The sequence below is a fragment of the Triturus cristatus genome, chromosome 2_2, assembly GCF_964204655.1.
Source record: "Triturus cristatus chromosome 2_2, aTriCri1.1, whole genome shotgun sequence".
NCBI classification, from domain to species: Eukaryota; Metazoa; Chordata; class Amphibia; order Caudata; family Salamandridae; genus Triturus; species Triturus cristatus.
Window position 1 is genome coordinate 520,628,501 of NC_140582.1, and position 20,464 is coordinate 520,648,964.

Sequence of the window (20,464 nt, forward strand, 5' to 3'; positions counted from 1 at the left end):
CGGTGCGCTTCGCGCACTGCGTGCCCACGTTACGCTGGATGGGCCATGTACGCAAGATGCGCTTCGCGCACCGTCCGCACACTGAGTACATATTATGCGCTTCGTTGTGAAAGGTTATCTATTATTTGTTCTAACGATTCATATGCCATGCACAAATAGTGCCCTTCGGGCGCCTTTTGCACACGGGGTGGGGGAATTGTGGATATTGTATTTTTTTTAAATTTATTTATTTTTTTTTTTTATTTTTTTTTTACCATACGCGTACGGTAAGCATAATTACCGTTTTTTCAAAAAAAAAAATTGAATTTTTGTCCTTGGGGGTTCTTTTGGGACACCCTAACCATGGCTATGTGGTTAGGAGCTGTCTAGCCTGCCCCTTTTCATGTTATCCAGCTTTGTTTTTCCTCCCCCCCTCAGAGTGCGAGAGAGAAAATGGCGGCCGACAATTCCTGGTTTCGACCGATTCGAATGTTTACTAAGATCTAACAGCCAATCAGAATCGCGCTCGCGCACGTCACCGTACGCGTACGGTAAGATTACCGTAAGCGCACGGTAAGCGCACCGTAAGCTGCCACAGATATATATATTGATTTAAATGCTATTTTCTCAGGAACTACTGAACAGATTTACACCAGACCTACAAAAGGCACTTCCTTGACCTGTAGACTACCTCTCTGCCAAATTTCAAGTAACTCTGTTCAGCCGTTCGGGCTGTAGCTGTGTCTAAAGGTCCTATGGAAAAATGCATGGGGAAAACGCGTTTTGGGACCCCCCTTTTTTCTCAGCCCCCGCTTGACGAATCCCCCCGAGACTTTCAGGGTAGGAGCGGACCGTAGCGCCCCATTAGTTTTGATAATTTCGCGAGGATTCGTCGATCGGCGCCAAAGTTATTCAAAATAGAATGTTGCGGTTTTCCTATGGAAACAGGGTCCTAACTATAACTATCTACTGGCGACCGCCAGTAGATAATATATATACATATGTATAATCTATCTATCATCTATCTATATATATATATATATATTCACTGAAAAAACCATAGGTTTCAGGCCTGATATAGTTAGGGATTAGCATTTAAAAAACCTTTGTAATTCCCTGAAAAAACCATAGGTTTCAGGCCTGATATAGTTAGGAATTAGCATTTAAAAAACCTTAGAAATTCACTGAAAAGGGGGGGCGTGGTTAACGCCTAACGAAGATGGCGGCTTTTCCCTGACGCTCCCGGGGTCGGGAGGATAACGCCGATTTTTTCTCGCGTAACTGCGAGTGCGAGGATGCCACAAAGTGAGGACAAGCTGTCTGAACATCCGGAGCGCCGAAATTTGCAGTCGCTGTGTCAGTAAGCTGCATTTAATCCTCTTTAATTTCCCCGGCAGTCCCGTTTTCGGAACGGCCGCCATTTTGTTTTTTCGCCTGAGGAGAATGTAAGCTAATGTCTTGAAGAAACATGCTGCAAAAGTGGTTTTTTGCCCCCCTTGGTTATTATTGCTGATTATCTCTGGCTTTTTCTTCATTTTTTCACCAACTTTTGATAAACTTAATGATGCATCCCTGGAAAATACGGAAGGTGCGTAGTTTGTGCAGCGTTTTCTCCACCGAATCAGCCGCCATTTTATGCATGCACCTCACGAGAGTGTTTTCCTGTGCTGTTGTCCTCAAATAAGACAGTTCTTCTTTCACTCATGATTATTCTTGACGAGTATTTTCGTTTCGGATATTGAAATAGTTTTATGGAACTGCCTCATTTTTTCGGATGCGTCAATTCAGTGACTAATTCTTCAATTCTGCTTGAGCACGCACTTCAGTGAGGCCCGCCAGGTTTGCTTGATACTTGCTGGATCTAACAGTGATGTTAAACATTTAACTAGTGCTACTCTACTTCTGGACCACGTCTCTGCCCCTCTCACTTAGACTGTTGGACTTGCCTCCTATGGGGAGAACGAAAGGCTCTCTTGCTAAACATCCTACGCCTAAGCATACCCTCATCAAAAATTCAAGAGTTTTTACTGCCTTCTCCAAACTAGAGGATTCTTTGTTATTATCACAAGACCCCGCGGGGAATATGGATCCCTCTCCCTCACCAGTGCCTGCTGTGAAGTCTGTCACCAAGCGTTTAAAGCATAACCCGCCTTCTCCTCCTAAATCGACCTCGCCTGTTTCCATGGAGACACTACTGGAAGAGATTAGGGCCCTTCGTCCCTTTATGGTGGAAACAAATAATAAACTACAAGTTCTCACTGACACTTGGGCTCAACTTGATTCACGAATTACTGCAGTTGAAAGTCATATGTCTTCTTTTACAAACACTAACACCAATGTATCTCACCTTCAATCTCAAGTTTCTGTCCTCCAACGCCAAGTCGAGGATCTTGAAAATCGTAATAGGCGGAACAATCTGCGTATCTATGGTCTGGTGGAGGGATCGGAGGGGTCGGATCCTCCTACCTTCTTTAAAACTTTTCTACCCAAGATTCTCCATATGCCGGAAGGCACTGCTCTCAACATTCAACGAGCCCATAGGTTGGGACGTCTCCCTTCGAATGCATCTTCTTCACAGAGACCGAGAGGTGTCATTTTGTACTTTTTGGAGTACACGGATTTGCTAAAGGTTTTGTCAGCGGCTAAATCCTCTCAGCGAGTCACCTGGTCCGGTGCCACTTTGTTTTTCGCTCAAGATTATGCCAAGTCTACAGCTAACAGACGTAAGGCCTTTCTTGATATGAGACCTACTCTTCGTGCCATGGGAGCGCGTTATGGTCTTTTTCACCCCTGCCTCTTTAAGGTCACGTTCAATAACAAGACGACATCCTATGAAGACCCGCAGCAGTTACAGAGTTTCATAAACTTTCACAGGACGGAGACCATGGAAGCTTCGGGACCCTTGTCTTCAAATGTTACTTGATGTTCTGATGTTTTTTCTTATGGTTCTTTTATTCACTGCTTCTCTTCATTATCGTTCTTCATGTAATCTTTGGTGTTCTTTCCTAGCTTGGATGGTCTTCTTAGTTTGAGTTGGTACCTAATCATTTTGTTCTGTTTTAAATCTCCTATTTTTCATCACTCATTGTGCTAAATAGTTTTTATGTTTTTGTTTTTGTTCTCTCTCGCATCCGTAGATATCCTATATTATGGGCGTTCTCCCCCTCGTCCTCCGTCTGGTCAGCCTGGATGGGCTGCCTGTCTCGTGTGGCCTCTCCTCTCCCCCCTTGTTCTCTTGGATCTTCTTCATGTAAGTATGTCTCCTGTTCACACTCTCTTTTTATGCCTTTTTTGCTGTTTTTTGCCATTGTTCCTCTTTTCCTCTTTTTCTTTTTCTTTTTTCCCTTTCTTTTCTTCCCACCTACGCCTCCCTCATTCTATCCTCTTCTTCCTTTCTTTGATCATTCGCAAATTCATACTCCTTGTTTATTGTTCTTTTCCCTTATCGAATTTCTTAAAATTATTGTTTTCAATCTTTTCCTCTCTTATCTTCTTCTTCGTACACTCCTGAGTTCTCATTTCTTTACTCTTCTCAATCTCAACTCTGTTTATCGCATTGTATGTTCATGGTTTTTGACTTCAATCTCATCCAGTCAAGTTCAGAATTATCACATGGAATGTTAAAGGATTGAACAATCCTATTAAAAGACAACGAGTTTTATCCCATTTAGCAAAATTAAAAACTGATGTTGCTTTTCTTCAGGAAACCCACCTTTCTGAGGCTGAAGCATCTAAATTAAAAAAATGCTGGGTAGGCAATGTGTTTTCTTCTCCAGCTTTAGGTAAGAAAAATGGTGTTCTTATTCTTACTCATAAAAAGTTTAATGTCTCGGTGATCTCTCAAGAGACTGATTCTGAAGGTCGTTGGTTAATTGTTAAATTACTTATTGACAAAATACCATTGGTTTTCTTTAACGTTTATGCTCCAGTTTCAGTTGATAATGTTTTTTGGTTACATATTTCTGATAAGTTGCTCTCCCTTGAAGACGATTATATTGTTTTTGGGGGTGACTGTAATCAAGTTTGTGATTCCATTTTAGATAGGAATTCCCCAGTCAGATTTGTAAACAACAAAATGCACTCACAATTTACTTCCACCATTCGTCAAAAATCTTTAGTTGACATCTGGAGACTGGGTCACCCTGATCTTCGAGAATATAGCTTTTTCTCCCCCCCACATAAATCACAATCTCGTATTGACTACCTCTTTTTAAGTAAACCTTTAACGCAACACGTACTTCATTCAGAAATAGGGTCCATTTTAATTTCAGACCATGCACCAGTTTCTGTTGATTTTGATCTTCTTCCTTATACCCCATTTGCTGGACGTTGGCGTTTTAATAATTCATTGCTCGTAGATCCTAATTTTTCCAGCCAGTTCAGTTCTTTTGCTTCGGAATTCTTCACCATAAACACAACTCATGATTCCTCTCCTGCTATGATTTGGGATTCTTTTAAGGCATCTGCCAGAGGCTTTATTATTAACTTTGTTTCTCGGAAGAAAAAAGCTTTTGAGAAACATTCGGCTCAATTGCTTGCCAAAATTAAAAAATTAGAATACGCCTATTACCACTCGTACTCTGAAGCTTCTTTGAAAGCTCTTATCACAGCTAAAATCACCTTCAACAAAGCATCCACGGAAGCGGCTTCTTCTTATCTTCTGAAGAGTAGTGCTCGTTACTATGGAGGTCAGAATAAAATGGGGAAAGTATTGGCTAATTATCTAAAATCACGTCGGGATAGAACTAGGATAGATTCTTTGAAGGATTCCAATGGTGACGTTCTTCTCAAAGATGAAGATATCTTAAATGAGTTTGTCTCCTTTTATAAAACTCTTTATACTCCTGAGGCCCAACCACTTCACTCTGATCTTTCTTCCTACTTCCAATCCATCTCTTCTCCCCCCTCGCAACACATTGATTTTGATTCACTACAGCTAGATATCACATTGACAGAAATTTCTCATGCCGTATCGGTTTTAAGGCGAGGGAAAACCCCTGGCCCTGACGGATTTACCATTGAATTTTATGAACACTTTTCGAAACTCCTTCTCCCACAACTTCTTTTTTTATTTACTTCCTTTATCACAAACGGAGCGTCTCAAGGTACCTTTCAGGATGCTATGATTTGCCTAATTCCCAAAGAAGGCAAAGACCCTTCTTTCTGTAAAAATTATCGCCCGATATCTTTAGTGAATACGGATTACAAAATTTTTGCTAAAATTCTTGCCTTACGTATTGACCCAATCTTACCTGAGCTTCTTGGTTCGGAGCAATCGGGCTTTGTAAAAGGTCGTTTATCTTCTGATAATTCTAGAGTCTTTTTTAACATTCTTAGCAAGGCCTCTTCCTTAGATTACCCGCTTGCTGCCATAGCTTTAGACGCCGAGAAAGCTTTTGATAGGATTGGTTGGGACTTTATGTTCCATGCTCTTCAGTGGATAGGGTTTCCCTCTAATTTAATTTCCTTGATTTCTCTCTTATATTCTGGTCCCAAGGCATCTATTTTTGCTAATGGTAAGGTTTCCGATTATTTCTCTCTTTCAAGAGGTGTACGGCAGGGTTGCCCCTTATCCCCTCTTCTATTTGTAGTGGCGTTAGAGCCTTTCCTCACCACAATTAGACAGGATTCCCTAATTACAGGATTCCATTTAGGTTCCCGCCAAATCAAAATGTCTGTTTATGCAGATGATATTCTTTTATATTGCTCCAATCCCGATACTTCTCTTCCTCCTTTCCTCTCCCAGGTAGATGCGTTTTCAAAACTTTCAGGATACCGCCTAAATCGTGATAAATATGAAGTCTTACCCCTTAATGTTTTGTGTCTTAAACACTATTTTGTCCACACTGGTTTTTCCTGGCAATCCTCCAAATTAAAATATTTAGGATTATGGTTCTCCCCGTCTATTTCCGAAACTCTTAAACACAATTTTGAATACATTGCTAAGAAGCTAAATGATTCTATTACTAAGTGGCACCCTCTTTTTCTCTCTTGGTGGGGTAGATTAGACTCTATTAAGATGATGCTTGCTCCCGTTATTTTATACTCTCTCTCAATGATTCCTGTACATATCCCAGATTATTACTTTAAGAGATTAGATCGCATTTTATTAAAATTCCTCTGGAAAGGTAAACCCCCTCGGATAGCCTTATCTACTCTCAAAAAAGATAAATCAAATGGTGGGCTTAAGTTTCCTGACTTTAAATCTTATCATCATGCGTTTTCCCTAAAACAAGCCTCTTCTTCGCTCTCCTTGGACCCTCCTACCTATCCTCCGATTTGGCTTAGCATCGAGAAGTTTTTCACTTCCCCCTTCGCCTTTATGGAATCCCTTGCTTTCTCTGCACACACTTCTTCTTTGCGTCATCCTGTTATTTCTTATACACGAAAGCTCTTAACTCCTCTCCTACCAGCTTCCTACCCCTCGCTTAACTCACTTTCTCAACAACCTATTTGGCATAATAAATTACTACGTATTAAAAATCGTGCTTTCTATTGGAAGGCATGGCACTCCAAGGGTTTGAAGTGGATTTCTCAACTCTTGATGGATAATAAACCTTTATCCTTCGCAGTCCTCAAATCTAACTTTGCCCTTCCTAATTCCTGTATGAAACAATATGACCTTCTGATTCCCTCTCTTCACCAATATCTTTCATTACTCCCACCTTCTCCAAATTTCCCTACAACTTGCTCTACATTGTTTCCATTATTAAACGCTTCCCCTTCTGCATCTTCCCTTTACAAAGGTCTTGTATCTCTCTCGCCGCGGTGCAAAACAAAGACTGAACTGGCATGGGAAAAGGACTTATTACAATCCTGGTCTATCTCTTTGTGGGATAAGTTGTGGTTAAAGATTCATAAAACTTCACGGGCGGCCAATACCACTCAGACTCTTTATTTTGTATATCAGCGTGCATTATATTCACCCGCACACTTAGCTTCCTTCTCTTCTACCACTTCATCACACTGCTGGTCCTGCTCATGTTTAAAGGCTGACTTAAAACACATGTTATTTGATTGTCCCAATATCGCTAAATTTTGGCATTTAGTTTGGTCTCAAATTAACAAAATATTTAACACTAAAGTTCCCTTTTCCCTCTCAAATATTTTTCTCGGTTCTTTATCCCCCTCATGGCCTCAACCTCCGTCACATTTTCAGTTAATTGATTTGTTAATTGCTATAGCCTTACATCTAATCACCTTGAATTGGAAACATGCTGATAAAGTCACTTACAGAGCCTGGTGGAACGCCATCTGTTTTCATCACAGACTTGACACTAATTATGTTACCCCTGTATCACTAGCAATTAAAAGGGATTTATTATGGCTCCCTCTCACTACATATTTATCTGCTTCCCCCCCTTCGAATACTTCGATTACTGCTACTGTGAGAATGTCAGATGATGTCCGCAAACCGCCCTGATTTAGTTTCGTTGTCTTTTGTTTGAATAATTTATTATTGTTTTTGCATACTGTACTCCTCCCATTATATCACTATATTCTTTTTAGAGTTTTAAAGTACATGCAATGTAGTGCTTCATTTTACCTCTTTTATTGCCATTAATTGCTCTGAACTCTTTCCAATGATATTCATATTGCTTCCCACCCCCCCTTTCTTCCTCTTTCTCCTTTTTTTGTTTTTTTTGTTCTAGGTTTACCGTGTTTATTGTAACCAATATGCTTAATATCCTTTATTGTTTATATCATAATTATTTATGTTTTCTGAACGGATTTTGATTGTACATTGTATTTTCTTGCTGGTCTCAATAAACCTAAACTTAAAAAAAAAGAAATTCACTGAAAAAACAATAGGTTTTAGGGGTGTTATAGTTAGCTGGTCATTTCACTCGAACAAAACCATTGAAATTCCTAAGATATAGTTAGTTGTACCAACTACATCTCGCGCGCCCGCAATCCACTGCTGATGATATCACATATTACATCATTCATGACATGGTCAGTGACATCACTGATGACATCACTGATGACATCATCCAGTGAATGTGGTTTGGTTCGTTATTTTAATATGTATTATATATATATAGCAATTTGCATTGAAGAATGAGTGGATATATAAATATAAATATCTGGATGGAGGATTTAGTAGCAGTGTGATTGACTGTTTACTTGACTAATTTATAGTGTCTCACTAAATATATTGGATAGTGACTAAACTGTGTGAATATCTGTATCACTTTGTTAGTTGTTGTGTAAACTGCTGCACCAGTTGGTTGCTAGCTACGTGAAAGTCTGTATTAGTTATTGATTAGTTAACTGAGTATTTGTATGGAAGAGTGAATGTGTGTGTGGTTCGGTGGGGGGTGTGTGACTGCCCAAAGATGTGTGAATAGTTGATTCAGTAGGTATATGAAGTTAAAACTACATGTTATAACAGTTGTTTGGGTGAGTGAATATCTTTATGGGTTTGGTGATGAGCCAATATATGTCTCAATGGTACATGTCCAACAAACTAGAAAAATAAAAGCCAGTGTATGTGTCAGTTGTTGTATATAAATAAGTATACATAAGACTCAGTGATTGTATGAGTGACTGTATGGATAACTGTATACTTGTAATAGTGTTTTTATAACACACTAAGTATGAGTCATTATCTATATGAATAGATGAAGTGGCGTTTTTATAAGTGTGTAGCTAAGTAAAAGTAAGTATGATCCATTGTTTGCATAAGTGAGTAGGATGACTTCATAAGTGATTAGGATGTGTGCTGGTGTGTAATGTCGGTATAGGTGTATAAGTATATTTGATAGTGTTCTATTGATCCTTGACAGCATGTATGAGTCAATCTATAGGTAAGTGATTAGATGTGTGTATAGATCTAGGAATCACTGCATGGGTGTTTAGAAACTTGTATTGGTGTGTCAATGGTTTTAAATCTGGCACTCTGTATTTTACAGTGAGTGATGAAAGGTTATACTAGTGTATGATGAGGTGTATCTGATTGTCACATGGATGATGTCATCAGTGATGTCATTTGAGATGTCATCAGTGATGTTACTGACCATGTCATGAATGATGTATTATGTGACATCATCAGCAGTGCGAGATGTAGTTACTAACTATATCGGAGGAATTTCAATGGTTTTGTTTGAGTGAAATGTCCAGCTAACTATAACACCCCTAAAACCTATTGTTTTTTCAGTGAATTTCTAAGGTTTTTTAAATGCTAATTCCTAACTATATCAGGCCTGAAACCTATGGTTTTTTCAGTGAATTTGAAAGGTTTCTTAAATGCTAATTCCTAACTATATCAGGCCTGAAACCTATGGTTCTTTCAGTGAATTTCAAAGGTTTTTTAAATGCTAATTCCTAACTATATCAGGCCTGAAACCTATGGTTTTTTCAGTGAATTTCAAAGGTTGTGTAAATGCCAATTTTTAATGTATTAATTGTTCTACTGATTTTTTTTATACTGATTTACAACATTTTTAAACTATTTATTTTTAGATATTTTTTTTTAAAATGACATTATAATTAAAATATACATTACAATACAAAATATACTTTAGTTTAAATACTTTGCAAATAGGCAATAGACTTTTATGTACAGTAGTTACAGTTGTTGCAATGGGCAACACAATTTCAAACACAATGCAACAGTGAGCTCAATGTGGATTTCTAGTCAAATGCAATTAGTTACTTTATGGATTACTTTTCTAACCACAGGACTGCATCCTAGATTCAGTCCTTGGACATCTCCTGTAAACAGTTGAGTAAAAGCGTTTTGGTTACAGTAGTGATTTTTAAGGAATATTATTGTATTTTAAAAGTTGACAGAAGTATTTTCACATAGAATCACCAATGTTATCCTATGGCAGAAAATTCACTTAGCAGGTAAGTAGTGTTATCGTTACTTTTTCTTACTCAGTGGTGGATCCTGGAGTAGGGGTGGGCGGAATTTGCGAAAATAACTTTTGCAAACTATCGCGAAAATGCTGAAAATCTCCGCAAACACGCCGAAAATATCGCGAAGACGTGGAAGTTTTTTTCCCGCCTGTTCGCTGTATTTTTTGCGTGATTGCAGCTCGCAAACTTACCCATGCGGTTCTCCCAGGCGCGGCCATCTTGTTTTCACTTGTCCCACCCTCTCACGATGTTTACTTCCTGTTCTGGGTCGCGCAATGCATGTTCGCGCCCGTTCGCGGTAGATATTTCCTGTTCGCGACCGCTTTTACTTGATCACGTTGCTTTTTGTTTGCTCGGGGAGAAAATATCGCGCAAACTTGCGCACGTGGTCGCAATGGGCGCGGCCATCTTGTTTTTCACTCTATTGCATGGTTCTGGGGCCTGATTTTGAGTCCTCCCTACATCTTTTCAATCCTTTGTTTAAAGCCACTTTTATTTTATCTTTCTTATTTATTATTTCTCTAACTATTTTCCTGCCTCTATATTTTTGGTTTTTTCTACTTTTTTTTGTTTTTTAGCTACTTTTTCTCTCTTTCTATTGCCTGCTATTTATTTCCTTTACTTCTTTAATTTTATTACCTTTTCTTTCCCGCCCCGTCCCAGAACCATGTTAAGGGTAGGGCTGGACGTCCTCGCAGCCAGAGCCGTGACCGCCTTCCTTGCGGAAGGCGGCGCCCACAAGGGGTGCAGGCACGGGCCTTATTTGGGGAGGTGGAGTTGGCTGCACTCATTTTCTTTGTGCAGCGCCACCTCCCCTCAACCCTGGCAGCAGGTGGCAGGCCTGGGTCTGGGTACGGCCTCCAGGAGCATCGGCAGCGGTGGGGGAAGGTGCGCCGGGCAGTGTCGCGCTTCTCTGGGGTCCGGCGCACCCAGGCGCAGCTGACAGACCGGTGGTCCGACATCCTGGACCGTGAGCAGGACCTGCTGGACCTGCTAGGAGTGGAGGTCCCGGGGCTTGGTGTGTAACTATTTAATTATTACTACTTTGTGTCTGTTCTTCTGCTCTGTGTTATATATTGCAAATATCTTTTTTTTCTTCCAACCAGCTAGAATGTTGCTGCTTACATTGCAGGTTAATTATGTTTAAAAGTCTTCTGTGATTGTTATGACACAGGTGCTCCTCTGCGCTACTACTAATCTTACTTGTTTGCAACTTTGCGTTTGCGCTCGCTTAGCGTGATTCTGTAAGAGTTTATTTTAGAGAAATTAAAATACGTAATGCTACAGTGACTCTAGTCCACTCCTTACTTTGTCCAGTCACTAAGAGATAGGGGTAGATTGATACTTAGGTTTAGGTACTTTGTGTGAGTTTCTAATTTGTTAGTGGTATGCGTGATGCCCCCTCAGTTACGTGACGTGCTGCTAGTACGGCAGTCTTTATAAGAACCTTTTCTAGTTTGTTCAATGAGTGGTGGTAATTGGCTTAGCACTAGCAGAACATCAGCATCAATCAAGCAACCCAAAATTTGGTGTATACAAAAAATGTAGTCATGTGTCCTCCATTTGACCATATGCATTGTTGAGGAATAAAAGAAGTGGAAATGCATACTTAATGTACAATTGGCATGCCTGGAATAGGTGGGCTAGGTCGGGTGGAACGTCTTACTTAGGCTTAGTTGTAACTTAGTATTCTGGAATCAGAATGGAAGACTGGATTACTGTTGATAAATAGAAACTTAAGTAGTCGATCCGCGAATCCCCCGATACTACTTGTTGACCAGATGAGATCGGCCAATTTAGTTATTGCAATTGTTGTTTACATAAGTGTTTTTTGACCGTTCTTTAAAAATATTGTATTTGTTTGACACCATCCATCAATGTTTGTCTCTTTCTTATATCTTTCCTGTTCATCAGCACCCAGGGGCAGACAGACAGGGAATGGGAAGTCGGCGGGACAACAGTCCGAACAACACCACCACCAGGAGGACACCAATGAGGGCTCCTCTGCTGGCCCCAGTAAGTCTTCTTGTTTTTAATAATATTTCTTATTCCATAACTTTTACTGCACCATGTTTTTCACCAACTATTGTTTCAGTTTCCCAATGCTATTTTTTACCAGCAATTATCCTTCGATCTGTACGGTTTCAAAAATCTTGTTATCCCTGCCTCTGCTATGATGACTCTCAGTACTACTACTACTACCAGTCTGTCTGTACTGTAGTAGCTAAGCTTGCCCATTTGGCCAGTGCCACTCTTTATGTGAAAGGTTGTAATAAAACTCAGATTCACCAGTAGCTCTAGCCATTGAGTCCAGTCCTTTGGGTCGTCCTCTTGTACTACTTCTAGTCTTATTGATCTTGAGTCTTTGTTAATCTTGATGCTTTGACAATTCACAGCAACAAATGCCCAACCAGATTTATTACTATTTTGATATGATAGCCTATAGGACATATTACTACTGTTGTAGGGATCTTGCACATACAGACCTTTGCACAAGAAAATAGGATGTTCGTGTTGGTAGGTTGGACCTTCCTCACACACCTCAATCAAAAATTCTGAACCCACCCCAATCCCCTGCTCGATTATAGTACTGTCTTGTCATAACTATTAGGTCTCCGAACCCTCCGCCCAAGATTCCCAACAAGTAGACAACCCAGAACATAACACACCCAACCTCTCAGTCGTGGAAGCAATGCACATGCACACCCTTACTTTAATTTGCTCACTCGTGTAAGTTAGTCCACACCAAATACCACCAAGTCTATGTAAGTTCAAAATGTTTATTTTGAATTGAGAAGCTCTGTACATTGTTCTATTATAAAATGCAGCACCAACCGTAACATTAAAACAATAAACATTGTTACACTTACTTACAGTTGGGAATTAAATCATGATAAGTGAACAGTGGTGGAAGGCAGCACCACCATCCCCTAGGAATTTAGTTTATATAAATGTATAAATGAAGATCTGAATGAAGGGACCCCTCACCTTAGAAGAACCTAGTACTGGTAGTTGTTGCATCATTCATAAGCTCTGCAAAGCTCTGGTTCGTAGAAGCGAATCTTCCGTCTGTAATGCGAAAAATTAAATGGTGCGCGTTAGTATATTGCAACTTGCAAGTATTTCTCAGCCGTGCCAAAAAGTGTAGCATTTATGGATAAGCAATATGGACTAACAGTACACCAGTACTTCATTCAAAAGTGGCTTGTTAATGTTTTTGTTGACCGCTTGTACGCAGCGCGTAAACAGAGCAGTGTGAGGCAGGTCATGTGGGCTCAAAGGTATCTTATACTAAAAGCTGCAATGTAACGTCACATGTGGAAAAATAAAAGACACAAAGGTAAAATGGTTGCATGGCTCGGGCTAACTAAGCAAAGGCTAGAATGACCATATATAACTATTAAGGTCTACTCTACTACTACCTGATTTGTACTAGTGATGTATGTTAGTATACTATTAACTCATTTTTCAACCTTGCTACTGATCAATAGGGGGAGGTGTATATGACGCCTAATAAATGTGTATTGTTTTCTAGGCGCACTACCGACCACCATTGCCAGGGCCAGTGAAGGCAACGCGGAGGGAGAGGATGCGGCAGTTGCTGCAGATACCGACGATGGAATGGTAGGGGGAGTGGCAGCACCAGTGGCGGGCGGTGGTAAGTTAGATTCATAGTCCTTAACTATTGTTAAACTTGACAGTACACTCACTGCAAGGGTGTACTGTATGTATACTGTACTGTTGAGACTTAGGGCCCCATTAGGATGGCGGGCGTATTGCCCCCACCGGGCCGGCGGTATTCACCGCCGACATCGCAGGGGCAAACCTCCCACCATCCCTGTAGAAAAGAGTCAGACCCCCCACATGTCGACCAGGCGGAAAAGGGTTCAATATGGTGGTGGTGTCTCTCTGAACACACCGCCAGCCATATAATCTGCATTTTGGAATGCCTTTGCGTGGCGGCATTGCCGGAAAGACATGCAGACATTGTAGAGTATGCTTGGGGGTACCTATGCTATGGTACCCCCCCTGCCTTTCAAAGCAAAACGTGACAGGCTCCGCGCAGAGCCTGTCATGTTGTGCTTGGAAAAGCAGCACAACATGTATTTTTAGCATTGCTTTCGGCACCTCCAACCAGAATGTAAAAAAAACAGGATGCGCCCGCCACTGTGCCGGGCGCATCCTCCTAATTAATTGTCCCCACGGGACCCTCACCCTTTTTAGCGTGAGGATGGCGGGCGGACAAAGTCCGCCCGCCATCTGATGTCCTAAGTAAGTATGAGTTGTTGTGAACGTTTGAAGAGTGAACTAGAAGACTAGAATCCCTTTAATTGGCATAGGAGCGGGAGTATTGAGTAACCAACGGCCTCATCTATCTGATTTCAACTCCGCTTTGAAAGTGTTATGGAGAAGAGCACCTGGTGCACTGTTCAACTAAAAAGTGAAAGATGGGTGGAAGGAAGAAGGACGGGCGAGATTTAAAATGTTATGTACTACTGTGCTTTATATTATAGTGCTACTCTACCATGCCACTATGTGTATAAATAATTAACTTGTCTTACTGTTTTTCTAAGAGTATATTTTACAATTGTCTTGTTTTTTTCTTTTTGATACACAGCTACTCCTAAACTCAATCGAAAGGAGTTGGCCGCCAAGGCACGGCGCAGGAAGCTGGAGGCAATCCAGCGTTAATTCCGGCGGCTGGTGGTCTTGGCAGAGGAGGAGGAGGAGACTGCAGCTGCACTTGAAGCCTCCTCCAGTGCCCCGGGCCCCAGCCACCGCCCTCCAGCGGTACGGGCCACCATCTGGTGGCTGCCCGCCGCCACCGCAGTGCCATCTCTGGTGCCCCCCCCACTGTGGGTGCAACTGCCGCGCCCTCAGACGCCGCGTCGCCCATTTAGAAGGGCAGATGCGTGTCCTCCTTCAGTCCCACCCCACACCTTAGTCCCTGTCTTCAAGTTCTGCCCCTTTTTTAATTCTTGTTTGGGTGGGTGGGAACTGGTTTGGGCGTTGGGTTTTCGGACTACTATTTTCTCCTGGACTTTCCTACGGGCATTGGTTGGGGTTAAGGAGGGGGGTGGGTCAGCTTTTGTGGGTTTTTAGTTTATTTTTGCTAGGGTAAATTAAATATATTTTTCTATGTTACATGCAATGTTGTTAATGTTTTGTAGGTGGGGTTACTGTTTTACATCACACTGTTTCCTTGCTGGTGCAGGGCCGCCCATAGCCTGTTTGATTTAAATAATTGGCTGACTGTGTAAGACACAAACAGATAGATGCGACACACCTCACTGATTGACTTGTCCTACTAGTACTTTCAGTCTGTCCTCTAGTCTATGCATTCTTTATCTGGACTGGTGTGTGAAATTGAATTCATTGAAAACATATCCATTATTAATTCTGCCTCTCTCTTACCTGTGCTTGATGTTTATTTTTAACTTAGGCACAGCAATGGCTGCATGGTGAAGATGGTTTCCTTTTTCTAACATGCCATGATTGGGGTGGTGGTGGTAGTATAGTAGTAGTAGTAGTAGTAGACACTGGCAGGGCGGCAGCATTTGCAAAAAAAGAAAAGGAGACAGTCAATCGCCTTTTGAGAGACTGTTAGAGGAGTAGTAGAATGAAGTACAGTACAGAACTTACCGAGCAACAATAATATGCTAAAATATTTTACAACAAAACATAATGGTGGTTGGGATAGCTTACTAGACAGAGTTACAAACTATAGTTGTGTCGACTCGAGTCACTTGACTAGGCCTACAGCCTAACAGTTAGTGCTGTGTATGAGGAATGCAAAAACCAAAGGAAATGATGGACGGAGTGTTGAACATTGCAAGCACTCACCCCCAGTCAAATGATCTGGGTTTAATCCATCACCATTCTTTAGCCCACTCTGCCACCCCAGTTCAGACATGGCCATATGCAAATCAGTCTGACCCTGTGCCTCATGAGAACAGTCCAGCCCGAACTGTCAAGCCATGTCTTCCCTGGACCGGAAACAAGCTTCCTAGGACCGGTTTCTGGCATTTCAGCCGTCTTCAGCCAGGCTTGCTTGAATCCAGTGGCAAAGTGAGCAAGGGACTCACGTCTGAGAATACCCTGCCAACTTATGGCGAACAAAGCAAAAACCAAAGGAAATGATGGACGGAGTGTTGAACATTGCAAGCACTCACCCCCAGTCAAATTATCTGGGTTTAATCCATCACCATTCTTTAGCCCACTCTGCCACCCCAGTTCAGACATGGCCATATGCAAATCAGTCTGACCCTGTGCCATGTCAAGCCATGTCTTCCCTGGACCGGAAACAAGCTTCCTAGGACCGGTTTCTGGCATTTCAGCCAGGGTCAGACTGATTTGCATATGCAATGTTCAACACTCCGTCCATCATTTCCTTTGGTTTTCGCTTTGTTCGCCATAAGTTGGCAGGGTATGCTCAGACGTGAGTCCCTTGCTCACTTTGCCACTGGATTCAAGCAAGCCTGGCTGAAGACGGCTGAAATGCCAGAAACCGGTCCTAGGAAGCTTGTTTCCGGTCCAGGGAAGACATGGCTTGGCAGTTCGGGCTGGACTGTTCCCATGAGGCACAGGGTCAGACTGATTTGCATATGGCCATGTCTGAACTGGGGTGGCAGAGTGGGCTAAAGAAAGGTGATGGATTAAACCCTGATCAGTTGACTGGGGGTGAGTGCTTGCAATGTTCAACACTCCGTCCATCATTTCCTTTGGTTTTTGCTTTGTTCGCCATAAGTTGGCAGGGTATGCTCAGACGTGAGTCCCTTGCTCACTTTGCCACTGGATTCAAGCAAGCCTGGCTGAAGACGGCTGAAATGCCAGAAACCGGTCCTAGGAAGCTTGTTTCCGGTCCAGGGAAGACATGGCTTGGCAGTTCGAGCTGGACTGTTCCCATGAGGCACAGGGTCAGACTGATTTGCATATGGCCATGTCTGAACTGGGGTGGCAGAGTGGTCTAAAGAAAGGTGATGGATTAAACCCAGATCAGTTGACTGGGGGTGAGTGCTTGCAATGTTCAACACTCCGTCCATCATTTCCTTTGGTTTTTGCTGTGTATGAGGAATGACAACAAACAAATCTAATCAATGCCGGCAATTAATGCTGAGGTATATGTTCCTTTGTTAAATAAAATACCCTCTAAAATATCCTACTCATGGGTGGGCAAGCAGAAGAAGATCATCGCTCTGCCTTGAAATTGAAGTACTGTTGATTTTGCCACATCCGCCCCAGCAAGTGTGTGATTAAGTATTGGTGTACATTTAATTTAGTCACACCGACAATAAGTCACACAGCCCGGGGGAAGAGGGTTAGGGTTTGTTGAATGGATGGGAAGGGGGTTTTGGGAAAGGTTTGACATTGAAAAACAGTATGCATGGACAAACAAACGACAATCTTTGAAGACTAACATAGCCATATGTAAAGGGAGAAAAAGGAAATGTATGCATGATGATGAGAGACCCGGATTACATACACTTCTTGTTCTGTTGTTCCGGCCTTAATGCTTTTACAGATAGCAAATAGAAATTTTAAATATTGGTAGGGAAGAATCATAAACAGAGAGCAAACCTAATGATGAAAAGAACACACTGTTGTAAAGATTGTATACAAAAAAATTATTCAAATTATTTAAAAGAAGATAAAAGTTGATACTGTTACTCTGTTATCCTGGTAAAAAATGTGGACTGGATTTGCATCTCGGCATTCCTCTTGGTCTTCTCGTGCATCAATCTTGGGTGTGTCGCCACTCGCCACTGCCCGGCTGGAAAAAAAAATTCGATTTATTGCTAAGGTAAGTGTGCAGTGTAATGTTTTCCAAAGTATAGGGCAAGGCCGGCCTGTAATTGTAGATGGAAAACCAAAGGGGATATTGAGAAACAAAGTTGAAACAAATGCACAAGTTATGGTGTAGTAACACTTTCCGAGGTGGCATGTATGCATCATCTCTACTCTAGTCTGTTTCCAGCATTGACGTTCAACAATAACAGGAGAGAGCAGGCCCACAGTGACAGGCCTGACGGCACGTTACTTAGCAGTAGCGCATCCTACGTTAGACTTTAGAGTACTTTTTTTTTTTTTTTTTTTAAAGAGTTGGACAAAGGCAATGCACATTATCCATTCCAAACATAGCATTTTACAGTTTAAGTTAGTAAATCAATGCACCGCAGTCATCCCACCGCTACACTCTATTCCACTTCTACACAGACATTTAGGTCTGCTGTGGTTGTTGTTGACGTGTTTACCTTTAGGCTTTTAAGTTTTTCTTTTATGCCACTCATGAAACGTGCTCCTGACTTCATCATCATCTCCGATACTTTTACTGACTGACTGTGAAGATCGGCCTGCAGTAGAAGTAACATTTTTATTACACAACAAGAGTAGAAATATTATTGACTTGAGTCAGTCTTTAGTGTGTACAAAAAGATAGATTACTAGTACACTTTGACTTCACTTTGTGCACAACAAACAAACAACGAAAACACAAACACCAATCGCTCAGAGTCAGGTGTCCAATGCATGCCATTAATTGTCATTACCTGTTCCTTCTCATCTTAAGTTAACGGGCCGTCTATTTCGCCGTCATCATCATCATGGACAGTGCTGTTGTCTCAATCATACTCATTGCGCACATTGAGTGAGTCCCCTTCCTGTATTTAATTAAAAGCAATGTATCACCAAGCTGCAGGAGAAGTACAAATTTCTTATTTGCAAGAAAGGGAAAATTGAATTCACCTTGAGTTAAGTTTAGTGTGTTCTGTAGAAAGATGATTAGTGCACAATTACATAACTTTATGCACAACAAACACAACAAAATCATTCAGTCTGCGACTCTGCGTCCAATGCATGGCATCAATCATTACCTGTTCCATCTTATTTTCAGTTAATAATGGGCAGTCTCTCTCGGCTCTGAAAGGAGGATAGCTATAGTAGTCATCTGATTCATGCTCCACTTCTTTTGGCAGGACTAGGAAAGTTTGAATTTGTTCTTCTAGTATTTACTATTTACCATCATCCAATCATCATTCATGAGGGCAATGGATTTGGGCGGGACATTCAGTATGATGGAGCGGAGGAGCTGGATTCGGGGGACTGTACTGTCAAATTGCAGACACCTGAAACTTGTATATGAAATAAGAAGAGTAGAAGACGGTGGTAATGGATTTGTTGTGATTCACAAGTTTGTAATCGGACCGACAGACACACAAATAAAGGGGGATAAAAAGGGAGGAAGACAGTAAGTGCAAGCCTAATTGTCAGGGAAGTATAGCTCGTCCTCAAACTCTGGGGGTTCAGCCAGTAGTAGGTAATCATCATGTGACACACTACTTCTGTCACCTGAGCCGCTGTCGTCATCTTCCTCCATTGCTTCATGTATTGTGTAATTCGGTGGTATGAAGTGCTGATTCATTTTGATCGTTGTTAACCTCTCCACGGTTTTGGGCGAGAGACTGGTCCTTCTCAATGTTACAATGGAACCAGCAGCACTGAAAACACGTTCGGAAGAGACACTTGCGACAGGGCAAGCCAGATAGCTTATCGCCAGCCTGCTGAGCAGTGGCCATTCAGACCTTTTCCTATGCCAATACTGCAATGGGTTTTGGTCAATGTACACCTCTGTTGGGTCGTCCAGATAGGCCTGGACCATCCGCTCAATGTTCAGGGGTGCTTCTGGTAAGCTTTCGTGCTCTTTTCTCTGTGCATCAGCACTGTGCTTATTAATGCCTAACTGTACATACCAATCGTCTAACGATTGTAATGGGCCTAATGATCCAGGGATTGTTGCTGTTGTCGATAGTGATGGTGAGTGTTGTGATACAAACTCACTGCCCTCAGCCGACGAAGTTGCTCTTGATCCTGCATGCCCTGCTGCAGTACTTCTTATGGGTTGATCTTGCGGGCTTTTAATTAGCAGCCGTTCGTTTTCCAACTTGCTGGCTGCTTCAGCTGTACAAGTTTTGTAGCAGGCAACATCAATCTCGGAAAAAGCAAAGAATGTCTTCAGTCCAAATTTTGCACGTGGATCCAGAATTGTGGCACAAATGTAATGTTCTTGTGACAACATTTTATTTTGTATCCTTACATTTTCAGCTCAGCGACGGGCTAAGCTCTCCACCAAGTGATAGGCTTCCCTTTTGTCCTCTACACCTTTGTATGATTCAGACACATTCTTCCGCTGATGCTCTAGCATTTGCAATAATGGGATAGCTTGGCCCATTGTACAGTCCTCCTTGCTGACTTCACGTGTGAAGACCTCAAAAGGACAAAGCATCTCAGTCAGGCATTTAATTAGGCTCCATTGCTCCATCTCAAGGTTCATGCCTTTAATAGTAGCATCCCCTCTTCTTTTCCAGACATATTCATGGAGTGACCTGTACTGCTCATTCAGACGATCAAGCATGTAATACGTTGAGTTCCAACGTGTTGCCACCTCCTGGATGAGTGCCTTGACTGGCATCCTATGTTCACGTTGGATGATACTCAGCTGCTTCCGAGCTTTACAAGAATGGCTGAAATGAGTGCATATTCTTCGGCAGATGGCCAGTAAATTGCTGACTATGGGTTCTTTTTTCAGAAAATCTTGAACTATAATGTTTATGCAGTGCGACAGACA